The sequence below is a fragment of the Diadema antillarum genome, unplaced genomic scaffold (genome assembly GCF_040938485.1).
Source record: "Diadema antillarum isolate AM-2024a unplaced genomic scaffold, OU_Dant_1.0 seq00001954_RagTag, whole genome shotgun sequence".
Taxonomy (NCBI): Eukaryota; Metazoa; Echinodermata; class Echinoidea; order Diadematoida; family Diadematidae; genus Diadema; species Diadema antillarum.
In genome coordinates this window covers 170,174-186,050 of record NW_027272614.1, presented here as the reverse complement: position 1 = coordinate 186,050, position 15,877 = coordinate 170,174, and the positions used below count along the sequence as shown (strand labels likewise).

General features: G+C 37.7%; 1 pseudogene; it reads right to left on the bottom strand.

The window, feature by feature from the left end:
• LOC139713376 (uncharacterized) overlaps positions 1-15,560 on the bottom strand; it is a 36,573-nt pseudogene extending 21,013 nt beyond the window's left edge.
• Between the last annotated feature and the right edge of the window lie 317 nt (positions 15,561-15,877).

Sequence of the window (15,877 nt, the reverse complement as noted above, 5' to 3'; positions counted from 1 at the left end):
GAGAGTGGAGGAAGAACGAAGAGAACGGGTTGAAGTGGAGGAGCGGAAAGAAATTAAGTCTTTGAGGTAAGATGGAGCAAGATTATTACATATCTTGTAAACGATAAGGAGGATTTTGAAGGTGATACGGTGATGTATGGGGAGCCAGTGGAGGGATTGGAGAACAGGAGTAATGTGGTCAGATCTTTTTGTAAGGGTTACAAGCCTAGCAGCTGTGTTTTGAATTCTTTGAAGTGGTGCAATACTAGAAGCAGGGAGACCAACAAGAAGGGAATTGCAGTAGTCAAGGTGGGAAGAAACAAATGCGTGGATGAGACGTTCAGTGGAAGACTGATCCAATAACTTACGGATTTTACCAATTTTACAGATACCCCAAGCAGCAGAACGACATGAGTTCTTAATGTGTTGTTGAAAATTCAGGTGCTTATCTACAATAACTCCGAGATCTCTGACGGACTGAGAGGTGGGTATAGTACTGTCTTCGAGGGAAAATTCTGTGAGAGAACCACCTCGCCTAAACTGAGAATGAACATATAAAAATTCTGATTTAACACAATTCAATTTCAAGTAATTATCACACGACCATTGCTTAATATCTTCAACACATCTACTGGGCACTTTTTTTCTTGTCTGCATATAGGGTATGGCAATTCTGATGACAGAAAACATAATTATGATAGAATAGATTAAAGGAGGGCAGTACTTGGAAAAACTTATAAAACCAGTCCCAAGAGAGAACAAGCTCTGATGACAAACCTCCGGCATATTCGTAGGGGTGACTCTCACGCTTGAGGTGGTCGTACGGCTTGGCGTAGTCCCCGCTCTTTCTCTTTGGAAGCTGAGGCTTAGGTTTGGGCTGGAAGCCCCTGTTGTCATACACTGGGTCATCTACAATGGTGGGAGGGAGGGGGAAGGGGTGAAGGGGGGATTAAGTGTGAATCAAATACATGTACAGTGGCGGATCCAGAGGGGGGTGCAACCGGCGCATGCCCTCCCCCCTCCCCCCTTTATTTTTCATTAAAAACAAAAGAAATAAAAAGAAAAACAATGAAATGAAACCCGGAAGTGGCACCAGAAATATTAGTTGGGCTCCCCCCCCCCCCCTTTATAGAATTCCTGGATCCACCCCTGATATACTACTGTCTTGAGGAAATTCTGATGGACCATTCATCAGACTTTAAGTCTCTGAAAAAAAAATATATATTGAAATGTAAATTTGTCCGTATATACGTAGAGATGTCTGATCTGGAACATTACAAAAAGATTCAACTTTTCCTACTTGTCTGCAGTTACTTCATATTACATACACTTGCAGCTCTCATTTGTTTGCATATTTCCTATAATGAACACAACGTATGGGCATGATGTCTACCTACTGTGTATACAATTCATCCATTGACTACAGCTACTTCATGGAGTCAGATATACATGAGCAGGCATGTAATAGGTGGTCACTTCTACATAACAAGTTTGACCCTGTCTCTATATGAATAATACCCTGCATTTGTCATTGGTTATGCTGGGACATAATGGAAGAAGGTCTTTTCTCTTTGTCATAGGAAAAAGAGATTTTATCAAACAAACAAACAAGCAAACAAACAAACAACAACAGCACATGGTAATATCACCAACTGGAAATTTCTTCAAGATGAGAGAAGGCAGATTTTTAAAACAGACAAACGAACAGTACATACAAAATATCATTCTTCTTCTTACATGTAACTGAAAGACATAAAATACACTGTAACCAGCACAACTTACTGTTGACACACACACACACAAAATACAATAAAGCCATTCCTGTTTACAGATTACAACTAAGACTGCGTTCATCTAACTTGAGAGAGAGAATCACGTTTCAAAACACATTTTGGAATAGTGTTTGCAAACGTGGTTTGAAACGCGATTCTCAGGGTGCAGCATTTATCTAACCATCATACAATCGCAATTCTGGGGTTGTCACTGCGGAGTTGCTTTGTGCTGTTCAACCCAGGAAGTAAAGGTCAACTGCATACTACCAAACATACTTCATCATTCACACACAAATAATGGGTAGAAAACACAGCCGGAAACAGCTGGGAGTTGACCTTGAGATATAAACGCGTTTCAAAACAGCATTGCATTTTCTACTCGCAGAAAAGCAATCGTGGTCTCAAATGCATTTCAAAACGCCCTTTGAATGGTGCTTCAAAATAGCGTTTCTAAATGCGTTTGAAAACACAGTTGTGTTTATCTAACCCTCAAAAATGCCTCAAACACGTTTAGGATCGTGATTCTGCCCCAGAAAATTTTTAGATAAGCACAGCCTAAATGGCATTTTGCAATGGGGGAGGCTCTTAACATGCAAAACACAAACTGTACTGATATGCAGACAAATTCCAAAATATTGACAAGACTCGCAAAATGTTTAACAATGGAAGTAAAATCCTCACCATCTTTTCCCCTTGTTCCATGTTGGCCTTCGTCTCTGATCACATTGTCGTAAAGTACTGCAGAAGGCAGAATGGACGACATATCATATGAATAGTACTGGTATATATAGGTGAACTCAGGCATGAAAGCATTATACACAATGTATGTCAACATGCGAGTGCACAAATACACAGACAACTCAAACAATGTGTAGGATTGCATGAAATAACACAGGAGGTACGCTCATCTGTTCCAAAGGCATGGTGGCCTTCTACCTATGCGTCTATTAACCTTTCATAACATTTAGTTCCTTGTTAGCCCAGAGCAATGCATATTACAACTGCACAAACATGCCATTGATAAACATACATTGTCTATTATACATTTTGATATCTTTATATTCATGAAGTACCAAATGAAATAATTAATGATAGTCTTTATGCACAGTATACTTGGAAATTTTGACGTTTAAAAGAAAAAGGAATAAAATGTGATCCTAAACATTACTAATTTTTGTATTTAAAGCAATAAGAAGAAAATCTCTTCACATTATGATTTTAACATTATGATTTTAACAAAGGATCCCTGTAAAGAGATATCCCTGAGTAGAATAGACAATTTCAAATATATGTATTACATACAACAGGAATATCAATGCTGCACACTGGCACTGGTCCGATGGTCCCTGACCAGTAAAAATCACTGTCGGACCAGTAACTTTTTCAGGAATGGACCAGTAAAACATGGAAAAACTGGGTACCTACTGGTCCGACCTGGACCAGTAGAAAAAAATGGGATAGTGTGCAGCCCTGGGAATATATCAAATATTTTCAGTGAGCGTAACTACAGCATACAGAAATTTACAGTATGTCTAAACAAAAGCACAGTCTTCAAAGTCTTCAAGCATTTCACACAAAAGCTCTGGAAATAAAAAATAAACCAGATATATTTTATGCCATACAAATTTTTTACAACACAATGAAAATCTGATTGCATTTCACTTCAAAAATTATTTGTTTCAAATAGGGACCTTTTCACTTAATGTATACTGTAACATCCAATTTTAAACACACATGAGATGCAATCATAACTGTAACAAATAATAAAAATAATTGCCGTGTCATTTTCTTAACGAAGCATACAGATCTCTTTTTTGTTTATTTCCAAATGAACCAAAATAATACAAGATATTTTTCTAATATCTACACACCTTGAACACTGAAGCCAACTCAAGTAACGATACATAAAGATGTCAACACCACCAAGTCATTGAATATATTAAACTTGAATACAATTACTTAAATGCAGATTTTGCATGTTGACTCAATACAGACAGAAATTTAGAATTATTACAATATAGACGGCATTACAAGGTGACATAACTCTCATGATTAGCAAATGGTAACACAAATGATGTGTATAATAATGAAATAGAATACATATATATATATATATATATATATATATATATATATATATATATATATATATATATATATATTATATATATATATCAAATCAATGGAGGGATAAGGAATCAAAGAAGAGAAAGTTTAATACAGGAGGGAGAAAAATGAAAAGATGTCGGTACCAACCCAAATATTCATGAGAATCATCCTCGCTGGCAGAATCATTGGATAACTCTTCAGCTTAAAGCAAAGACACAGTACACAAAAGATGATGAGATGAGGTGAACAAGTTTAGGTAAGAGCACACATGCAGTACTGAGATGATATGTGTTATTGATGATACTTTAATAGATTAGATCCCAAGGCTTGTGCCAAATATTTTATCCCAAACTGCATCTGACGATTCACAACTTCTCATTCACCACTGACTCTCATATGCGTGAAAGTATTGTGGTGCCCTTTGCATACAATTTAGTAATTAGTATTCCTCTCTTCAGACCAGACATACGGTTGTCATGGTTACCTTTGTGGCAGAGATTTGCATAAGACTGGCATGTAGTATGAAAAAGAGTTGATCAGTCCCCAGGCCAAGAAGCTTTGCAGTTCATTAACTATTTATCACTAATAACTATGGTATACCATAGACGCCTGTGTGTGTGTGTGGGGGGGGGGGGGGCATCAATTTGATTGGGATTCCCCAGATGCCTATCAGCAAACTGTATGTCAATTAGATAGTGACTGTCCTGCATTAAAATCAACCTTTGGCAATTGGTTCCTTCCCGTTAAGACGTGAAACCATTTCCCCTTGGAGTACCAGAAACACTGTTTTAAAAAAAAGAAAAGAAAAAAAGTACAGCATTTATCATGCTGGAGCACTTGGATTTGTTCATAAACCCACAGGTGCCCCACCACATTTCAAAACTTAGCACTCGAGCAGCACTTAATCTGAAGAGCTAAACTAGCCAATTATAACCAAATTGATACAAACATACTAACACTATTGAACGCCAACACAGCGATTGCTAAAATCAAAAGATTGAATATCCTCTTTCACATTCGAGTCCAACCCTTAATTTTCAAGTATATTCTGTGGCATAGAGACTAAGACATCAAGTGCAAACCTGAATGCAAGCTCATGTTGTATGTACACTGCAAGCTTTCAGTTCCTAAAACGCTCCAAAACAAAACACTTCACTTGCAAAATATCTAAGCTAGATTATGATCATTATTCATCTTTCTCACATTCATTAATCTGAATGCATGCTAGAATCATGAACCTACAACCCATGTTAGAATGCAGTCTCCCCAGGCCCAAAGAGACATTTTCTCTCTTTGAAAAAATATATGATGTAACAAAATTGCTCCAGTATGGCTGGTACAATTGTAGTCATCCTTATTTCCTGTTTGAGAATACAATACTGTCAGTCTACATAAGTCTTATGCTGGCTCACCACTTGTACCTTGATAGCCCTGAAGATGGTTATACAAGTTGTCTGTCGTGCCCAGAGCGAGAGATGGGAAATACACATAGAAGTTGGAGAAGAGAGTACGGATGGAGTACCCATGGAGAAGAATGATAAAGACAGGTTTGACGGTGAAGAGAGCATTAACAAGATGACAGTCAGAATTTATGCTCCACATTCATACTAAAATCACATACATGCATAACACTGTTAAATGTATCAGTTGGAAAACAATTGGGCATGAAATTCCATGATGCACACACAGCACTAATGCCCTTTTAGTTTTAAAATGGGAGGGTCAAGGGATGCATTCAAAACACAAACAGAAGAATGGGAGGAGTGGGTGGGGATGGTTATTAAGGTTATGAGAGGTACAAAAACACACCCTTCACTTAGGAGTCATATCATTTGAAGGTGTTGTGGAAGGTGACTTACAGGGTAAATGCAAAATAGAATACACGGTATCAGCCATCTTGCATACTGTTTGCCCAGTATAGCATCGCAGGACATGCAGCTTGAATGCACAGTATAAAAAGAAGTAATAAATTTGAAATGTTGAGAGGGTATCCAGCTTTCAATTTCTGGAAGTATCATTTCATTAATTTACTATTGCCAGGAGATAGTGTGTAAGATTTCTACTGGAGATCAACCTGTTGGTTGGTTGATTTAAAGGCAATTTATGTTGTAACTTTTCTTTGCAAAAAAAAAAAAGAAGGTAGCAAGTTCAGCGCTTTATTGTTGTCTAACTGGTGGGTTTTCCTGGACACCATTCACTGCTTGACATAGTTTAGCCACAGAAAAGTTTGTAAAGTATCCCCTGCCTTGCGAATTTTTCAGGCACACTCATAATTTTGTTTTCCATTGCTTGATTATTGACCACACTTTTGTTCTGCAGAGTTGTCTATCACATGAAATGATCTCTGTCTGTGGTCTATTGGGTTATCAAAATGATTTTTGATGGCAAAGGAGCACCCCTATCAGTACCTTCGCAAAAACTTCCATGCTTTCACTTTTCCCAAAAATGATATTGATGATACTTGTTAACACATGCATAGGTATATTTATTTTTACTTGAATAAATACATGATACTTGATATCATCCATACAAACTGTAGTTAGAAAATTAATGACTGAATACAGACATGTATAAAAGAACAGAGAAGAAATCTGCGCACTTGCAAATCGACACAATGCCATGCAGAAGGGCAAGAAGAGATTCTGAATCTTACTATCACTCTGGCAAACCCAAGAGGGAAAGAGTGCCTTCCTGAATAAAAGTAGAGAAATTCTTGGGATAAAATGCTGTATGTAGATGGTTATGGACGCAACAGATGGGAAAGTAAGGGTGGATGGTCAGAAACTCACATCAATACAGTGATTATTGGTACTGCATTTTGGATAGATGCAAATTCATCAGAAGAATTAGTGATACCAAATATCTATGCAAAAGACTGCATGGTGACAAAAACAAACAAACAAACTCAAAAACAAACAGAAGAAGATACCTTCTGGTTGAGAAATATTGCTAGGTCCCGGCGCTGTTACACCAAGAGGTTGGTAGATGCCGAGTGGTTGGTAGACACCATACCTGTGCAGGATACAGCCCAGAATGAAGAAAAACTGTAACAACAACTTGATGTCGACTTAAGTATGGTGTAGAATTACACTTTGAAAACCTCTCTGAAGACTTTGTACAACATAAACACATTGCTTCCTTAAATCATCTACCCACATACACTCTGAGTTGCTGGTCATCTTTTCCTTTTTTGGCGCTGCACAGAACACAGCCATTTATTTTATAAAGTGTGCTGCATACATCACTGTTATATCCTTGGTATTGTTGGCCATTTCTTGACGAGACAATGTTTATCTCACACAGGAACATGGTCAAGTGTTTTGCCTATTGGTTGACATAATAACACGTTCCACTATTGAACTAGAACTACATTGTACCACATTCACCCAACTGGTGACTGGTATTTGGTTAAAATACATACATGTGACAGCAGTCAGAGATAATACAACTGTCAGGAATAACATTTAAAATTGTACCATGAAACTAAAAACTGTCAGGTTCACGCCCATCTAAAGAATCTGCAAAACATGACTAGAAATGCCGAAGTGTGTTCTATGGATACAAATGTACATACATGTATACACATGGATACATAGGACAATTACATTGATTACTGGTATTTCAAGTGCAATTTCATGCTATGTTCTAGTCCAATTTGAAGAATTTAAAACAATCTAGACCAGATGAGAAAAAAAAAACTTCATAAAAATTAGACATGAAATCACAAAGCTTTGGAAGTTTCATGTTTTTCATGGAATATTGCTCGAACCAATCACTCACAACACTTGTAACTAGCCTACTACTGTTAAAAAAAAAAGAGCATCTATAGTTAATAAATTGGAATTTCATAAGAAATCAAAGAACTAAAGATTTTCCTCAGGGACCAGAAAGCTTGGTTTTCCTTGTCCCAACTAATGAACATGTACATCAATCAGATGAAATGGACATTTGATGCAATATTTGGTACCCTGGGTTGTACCATATGAAAATTCACCATTTTGTTGAATATTTATTTCTTCATCAGCGTTGCACCCTGGGTTACCAAAAATGTGTAATGATACTTTTTGTACTATTTTGCACAAAAATGTGTTCTTGTTTGTTAATATCATAAAACAATAAATGCATGCTACGTGTAATGATAATTTTTTTTTCTCATTTACATGGTGTACACGCTCTGTTGTAATCTTCACTGTTTAAAAGTTGATATGGAAGGAATATCAGCATTTGGATCGTTAAGACCACGCCGATATGGCACAGCTGTATGACAATGGACACAAGATGGTGCTACACAACGCTGTACCCCTGGTTACAACGGTATCCCAGTGTACGGGGTGCCAAATCATTTCATGAAAAGAATCACAAAATGTACCATAACCATAAGTGTGATACATGACCACAACTACAATACTACAATGTATACTGTAAAAGTGGATATTTTCGCGTGACTAATTTTTCGCGCTTGGCCTGGTCGGAAGAGTTTCGCGTGTTTTTAATTCCGCGGAATCAAGACATCACGCACAGGCACATATGGCAAGCAAAAATATTCGCGTGCTTTTATTTTTGCGCTTGTTTCTGGTTGCGCGAAATGCGCGAAAATTTGAACACCGCGAAAATTTCCACTTTTACAGTAGCTGTACAAATGCAATATTAGACAAGGCATTGCTGTTAATGTTTCTCATCTCTTTCATTGGTTTGTATGTGATTATGAAATGTAATTCAAAGTTATTAAATCACTATTAACCATTATTTTAATAACTGTATAAGCCATACCATTTAGCATTACATATTTTTGCAAATCAGGAATTCCTAACAATTTCACAAGTGGTCAATTCATGATCGTGCAGTACAATAATGAACGGAAAAATGTACACATATGCATATATATATCGCATTCATGTTGGGATCAGCGTTAATATTTTCGTGTGTTGTAAAATTCTCAGATAGCACCCGACTTGCAAAATTCATCAAAATAAAACCCAATGAAACATGCATGGCATATCACTGATAAACCATTACAACTCAAGAACACTTCCATGTAAAGGACAGATTCCACTGATTATTTGAAATTCCACAAATTTCATACTTCTTCATCAAATTTCAATACATGTACCACTCTTACTGGCCCATATTGTTTACTCTGATTTCATGGTTCATGGCACATCACACTTTTCGATGGAGTGGAAATGAATTATTAAGCCCATTTGAGAATCAAACTTCAGAGGAGAATATTCCAAAAGCCTCAGTCTAAAAAGAGGAAAAGTGTAATCTTATCTTAATGATTCAGTATAAAAGAGAGGGTGGAGGGAAATCTCTTCACTTATGATAAATCATATACGCTGTATTGACAAATCGGACTGTATATGAGGTCTGGGAAAATGCAAGACTAATGCATTAGACATGGTGCCATGTGTGTGTTGGTAGCAAATTTTCTGGGCTACTTGGGTGTGGATGTCATGAGATAATAACAAGATGTTTGCTCTACAAATATCATGTCCCGAAGGAACACCGTACTGCAGATGGTTGTGGTTAATATTTGATAAAGATTTGACGTGCGTATTGTATTGCCGGCCGGCCTCACCGTCGGGAGAACAGTCCACGTGATTCTGACCGAGTCATTTTAAGGGAGTTTGCGTGATTGCGCCACGACCTAAAACGCCGACATGGCTACTGGACATCAATCACTGGTAGATCAAAAATCAATTTTTTTCACTGTATGATGATAAAAAATCAACCATAAAGCTGATTCATTTAGTGACAGTAGGAGTCAACATTTCATGTCAGTCATGTTGCAAGGGACTATGAATAATGTAGCCATCACTGTGTAACAACATGAACTTACGCTCTAAAAAAAAATCGAGTGAAAATATTCACTCTTGAAGGAGCGAATACAAAAAAGAGTGAATTTTGAGTGAATTTTGAGTGAAAATTTTCATTTTCACTCATTTTGGAGTGACCTCAGGGATCACTGGAAGATTTTGGTGTGATCACTGAGGTCACTCTAAAACGAGTGAAAATGAACATTTTCACTCAAAATTTACTCCAATTTCACTCTAAATTCACTCTTTTTTTGTAGTCACTCCTTCAAGAGTGAATATTTTCACTCAATTTTTTTTTAGAGAGTATGGCAAACTTTCTTGCCGTGATCAAAACCCTCTTGATTTCAGCAAACTATCTGTGCACAAACAGTACTTGATTAAATACCGATAATGACAATACACTACAAGTGCTACAACTACTATGATTGTACCAGTAAGCACACTTACAATAATCATCATCACAATCATTATGTAATGAGGATAATGAAAATAAAAGATAAAATGACAGTGTTAACGAAAACGAAAATGATATATGCTGAAAAGACAAGCAGGTAATACTGTATACGCCATATATTTCGAGAGTCTAAATTTTCGCGAATCGGGACTTCCCGACAATTTCGCGAGTGGTTAAATTCGCGATCGTGGAGGCCTGTATTGAACGGAGAAGTGTACACGCGTACGTCACATTCACATCAAGATCAGAGTCAATATTTTCGCGTGTCTTTAATTTCGCGAATAGCACCTGACTCGTGAAATTCGCGAAAATAAAAACTCGCGAAATATTCGGCATATACAGTATTAGAATCAAAAACTGAAAACATGGAAATAGAAAAGCCCTGGTCATGTATTATAATCAGTCAATACCATGAGAGCTTCCACTTTTGCTGTAATTCATCTAGTCCTGAAGGAATTTTGCTGGAAAAATTGTCAGAATGTCATTATCAAATTGGCACTCTTTTGTCCACATATATTGGAGAATGGGTGTGACTGATGAAATTATTCAAATTTGCAGAAAATTATGAATACAAATTACAATAATTGACGATCTTACGCTGAAACATTAATTTATGGGATACTCTTTCTAGTTAAATGTGATGCTACACGTAATTCAAGAATCACAAATAGATTTTGTGGTTTTGAGGCTTTTGCCACATTTTTCATATGAAAAGGTATGTATGATCAAAATAGAGCTCAAGTAAAAAAGGAATGTTAACTACACTAAATGAAATGAAAACTTAACAATGAAGAGTAAAAAAACTAAAACAAAAAGACACAGCATCTGACCACTAACAAGTGGTTTTCTAGGGCTTTGTGTATCAACTTGTTAGACATATGAACCACTTTCGTATTAGGCTGATGTTAAACCTGGACCAGTGAAAGACAACCATGTGATGTAATGTGATACTACTACCAAGTGCTCAAGCCTTCTCAGAATACAAGTTTGTTTTCCTCATCAGATTCACAACTAAAACTGAGATGTTCAACAGAGAGCAAGGAATAATTTACATGTAATACAAGATGCAAGTCATTAAACTCCCCAAAAGAAGACTCTTCACCAAAAGAGAAACTTACTCCATATGAAACTCTCAGGCAGTGTTCAAAACAAAAGATAAATTTCAGCAAATGCACAGAGTTGCGGCAAATGAATCGTCATTTTTAGAACGATTGTATTCTGTAGCACAGCATGCAAGGCAATTAGTGCAAAAGAGCTGCCCATGATTATACTGAGACAGCAGCATGCATCATGCTGAAGATGAATTGTTGTTCTCGCGTGGAACGGAGAGTCACCTGTGGGTCCTTTATTTTAGTGGAAATATAATCTCTGTGATCACTACTTGGTACTTATCACATACAATACACCTGTACATGTACTTATGGCATTTCCTAGTGGAAGTTATTATTGACATTAGCAGTGTCATATTTTCATTCTTTTCCTGTACAAAACCAATTCAAGGAGGCACTGTAAGTTGATCATACACTGTACTAAACATTCAAATAAACAGACCAAATATTCTTTCTATTTTTCAACCTTTCCTAACACTTTTTTATTTTTTTTTAAAAAAACCAGAACTTGTCTATACTTCCCTGCTCATTTTACATGTCCCTGAAGTGACTTCCTTATTGTCATGATTACAGATTGAGAGGGTGTCAAATGAAATATTACTGTGATATGCCATATATCTAGCGAGCGTGAATTTTTGTAAATCGGGACTTCCCAATCATTTCACAAGTGGTTATATACATTGTACGTGATCGTGAGGTCCTGCACTGAACGGAGAAATGTGATATGCATACGTCTCATTCACATCAGGATCAGATCCAGTATTTTCGTGTGTCTTTAATTTCGTGAATAGCACCTGACTCACAAAATATGCGAAAATAAAAACCTCGTGAAATATTTTGCGTATACGATACTAAACTCACGGGGATTCGAGATCCTCAGCAGTGATGAGCTCCTCCGTGTCGGAGTCTGCTTGGGTGAAGACGTGGGAGGAACCAAAGTCCATGATGGGGATGCCTTATGCTTCTTTTTCGATCTCCGGAAGTAAAATCTGTGAGGGGGGATGGGGATGATATTAAAAATAAATGTCTTGGAAGACTAGAATCATTAAATTTTTTATCAAAAAGATACCATACTCATTTTCTCTGACAATATAGACTTGAAACATATCCATTCACATTTAAGGAAATTAAGATTGTGAGGTGATGCATCAAAACAAGGACTGTTGGTATTATGACAAGAAAAACATGACAGTGATAGTTTGTGCTGGCAATGCCTTGCTTCCACATCAACATTTGGCAAAGAAGAGAGGGAACACTATGCCCAAATGAACTTTGTATCAAAGTACTTTCTGCTGAAATTCATCCCAGTTCAATTACAAAGAAAATGGACATTAGAGGAAAGAATGTTTGAATAGATGAAGGATACTGAAAAACTACAGGCAAACAAATCATGAAAGTGCTGGGGTACTATTATACAGGTCATACACACATTTGATGTGCATTTGCAATGAATTATAAAGAATCACTGTATTCAAAAAAAGTGTACAAACTTTTGTATTTTACTAAAATTTACTGAGGTACTTTCACAGTAAGTACCCAAAGCCCAGCTTTTGCCTACACATATTGTATGGTATTCTTCAGCCCATGCTCTTAGCAAATATCAACTTTCAATGTGGTAAAGTGCCCTAATGGAGTTTCTTAAAAATCATACTATTATCAGGAACTATTCATACTTTGAGGTATGTCATATATAGTGATGAATGCAGAAAAACAGACTCATCGGTGGCATGAATTCAACAGAAATTGCCTATTTATGCATACTACATGTTATGTGAAAGCCAGGTGGTGCTTCATTTGTGTGCGTTTTGGGCTCAATATTCTTGCTGTAATACTATACACATAGAAAAAAAAAACAACATTGTGTATGCGACACAGTGGAAATTATTTGGCTCTTCTACTTATTCTTCTTCAAAAACTGGTACATACACCTACATTTTGTACTAATTGCAGCAAAGATTCACTGAATTTTGCTAGATGTATCGACCACCTCTATTCCCAGTCTCATATAAAATCAAAGATTCAATGCACAACCACAACACAAGCAAACAAGTACACTACAATGTATATAAGTTAATATCTTTATCAAACATGGTGACAGATGCAATTTCTCAGTTTATCGTTTACCATTGGCAGCTCGTCCAGTGTTTCAAAATAAATTGAGTTATCACATTTGATGCATATGATATGTGTTGGTCAGTTGGATCACATAACATCCAACCATACAAACAAATACTGGATATCACCGTTTTTTCAATAAACCACAACCATAGACTGTTTATTCGAGAAACAATGTTATTATAACTGAGTTGTTCACATTTTGTATTAACCCCTTGAGGACGGGCTGATTTTGCTACAACGTGCATTTCCCATAGACCCCTGCCCAAGCATACTCGCGACTCGTCCTCAACGGGTTAACTCTTTATGTGCCATGGTGGAAACCCCCTGTGTGCCACGTTATTCTGAGACACGAAGATAGCCATGCTAAGAGAAAAAATTCTATTTTTCTAATCTGTATTTCATAACTTCTACAAATTTCTGTTAAGCTGGACATAATAGTGAGCAAAGTTAAAGAGGAATGCCAAACTTTGCTTCCATATAACAATGTATAACAATTCTATTTTCAATTTTTCTTTTGAATTACCAGTTGCTACATTACTGTAAAGGAATGGCTTTTGCACATAAAATAGTGACAGAAACTTAAAGTGTACATGCAAAATCTAGTTGTGAACACCGCTTGATAGTCATTCACCACATAGAATGCAAGCCGTATGTGAGATGAACAAAAGCGCGAGAAACGCTTTGATTGTACCGCGGGATTAGCGATTTATCGATCGGTTTTGGCGGCTTTGTTTGTTGAGCAGAATATGCGAAGTTGGCACGCCGTCAACCGAGTCGGACGTGCGAACGTGGCACATAAAGAGCTAATAATACTTAGAGATCGAACATTTTAACACTGATTACATAGATGAACATTTTAACATTGTTTCTATCCCTCACTCACATTTTAGAGCTATTTTTGAAGCACTAAAGCTGGGTTTCTGTTTCATCTGCAATTCAGTGCAAATGGTAAACAATGGCTTTAACCTTATTACAATAATGTTAACCCATTGAGGACGAGTCAGAGTATCCTCGGGCAGTTGTCTATGGGAAATGTGTGTTGTAGCAAAAGCAACCCGTCCTCAGTGAGTTAAATAACCCTGTAATTACAGTAATATTTGTAGCCCTTGTGTGCATTGCAGTTTTCTCCTAATGTTAGGCAAAATCCACAAGGCTTAGTCAAGTGTACTGAAAGTCACACATACATGCATTACTCATTCTCCTCTTGCGTTCTTGCATGCTGGTACAGATAAACGACTAACTGTAGTCTACTTTTCATAAATGAAAACTTAAGTGAGGAATTTGTGCAGAGAGCAAAGTCATGTCTTCAACTTGACTGAAAGATTGGTCTGTATCTGGTTGTCCGGGATATATTCCGCAGAGACTGCGTCTGGCTTCACGAAGGCGGGGCTGTATATAGGCCTGTAGCAGCGTCCCTGCCCCGTCTCTCTGAAGCCAGATGAGAGCCAATAAAGTCAAAAAATGATAAAAGACTCCACAGGAAAACCAGATTTTTCTGTCTAGTCTTCAACACGCAAAGGCAGCTGGCTGGTTCAAAGAAACATAAGATTTCACTGCCAGCATAAAGGATAATTGATAAAACATACAAAATGGCCATGATCAACTTGTACAATTATGCTTAAAGGAGAGGGGGAGAGAGAGGGGAAAAGAAATGAGATGCAGCAGCCCACCCGCATCTCACACTCACAGAACCACTCTGCATCATGCACCTCAACCACTGTTTTTCACACGCACACACACATCAAAAGTTAACAAGAATCTTCAAGTTTGAAGGAGGCAAACTGAACCAAAAGCAGAAGAGGAAGAACCTAGAGCAACAGGTTGCTAGTCGTGAATGGTCCCCCCGCGCCGTGTTCGCGGAAAGTGTACCGCCGATACTGCCCCGCCTGCAGCAGAAGTTTGGCTGGCTCAGTCGCCGTCCCAGCCAGCCGCCCAGAGCCCTGTGATCGATGACCAGTGATAATTAACCAACAAAGTAAAAAAGTGGCGACATAGAAATCTACCACATCCATAACAGCACCATCAAACGTCAAAAAAACAAAAAGCACAAATCAGATCGCACAGTTCTGACTAACTTACCAGCACATCTTTTTCGTCGAGTTCAAATGAAAAGCGTTTCGTGACGAATTACAACAAGACTTTATGCTAGTCGCTGTGGTGTCAATACTTGTACGTGTACTACTGCAGCTAGGCTTGCGAGAGGTACAGTATATACTCGACTCGGTATAAATACGCGCTAGAGCTAGAGCTGCATGACCAAAACACAGGGCATGAGCTGGCCGCGCCGTGGTACTTAGTAGTTTGCATGGACCGCGAGTTCCGGGTTGTGAGGTGAATCAGGAATCAGGGCCGAGGTTTGTCGTGGCGTTAATTGCTCAAGGTGGTGGGTGTGTGCACTGAACTCTACGTGTGTGTGTCTCTCGTTCGTATGTACGGGTCGGGTGTGTTACCTTTCCACGCGACCCCAATTTCGTCAACTAACAGTTTGGCTGTGATTAAATGGGTCGAAGGTACAGTATC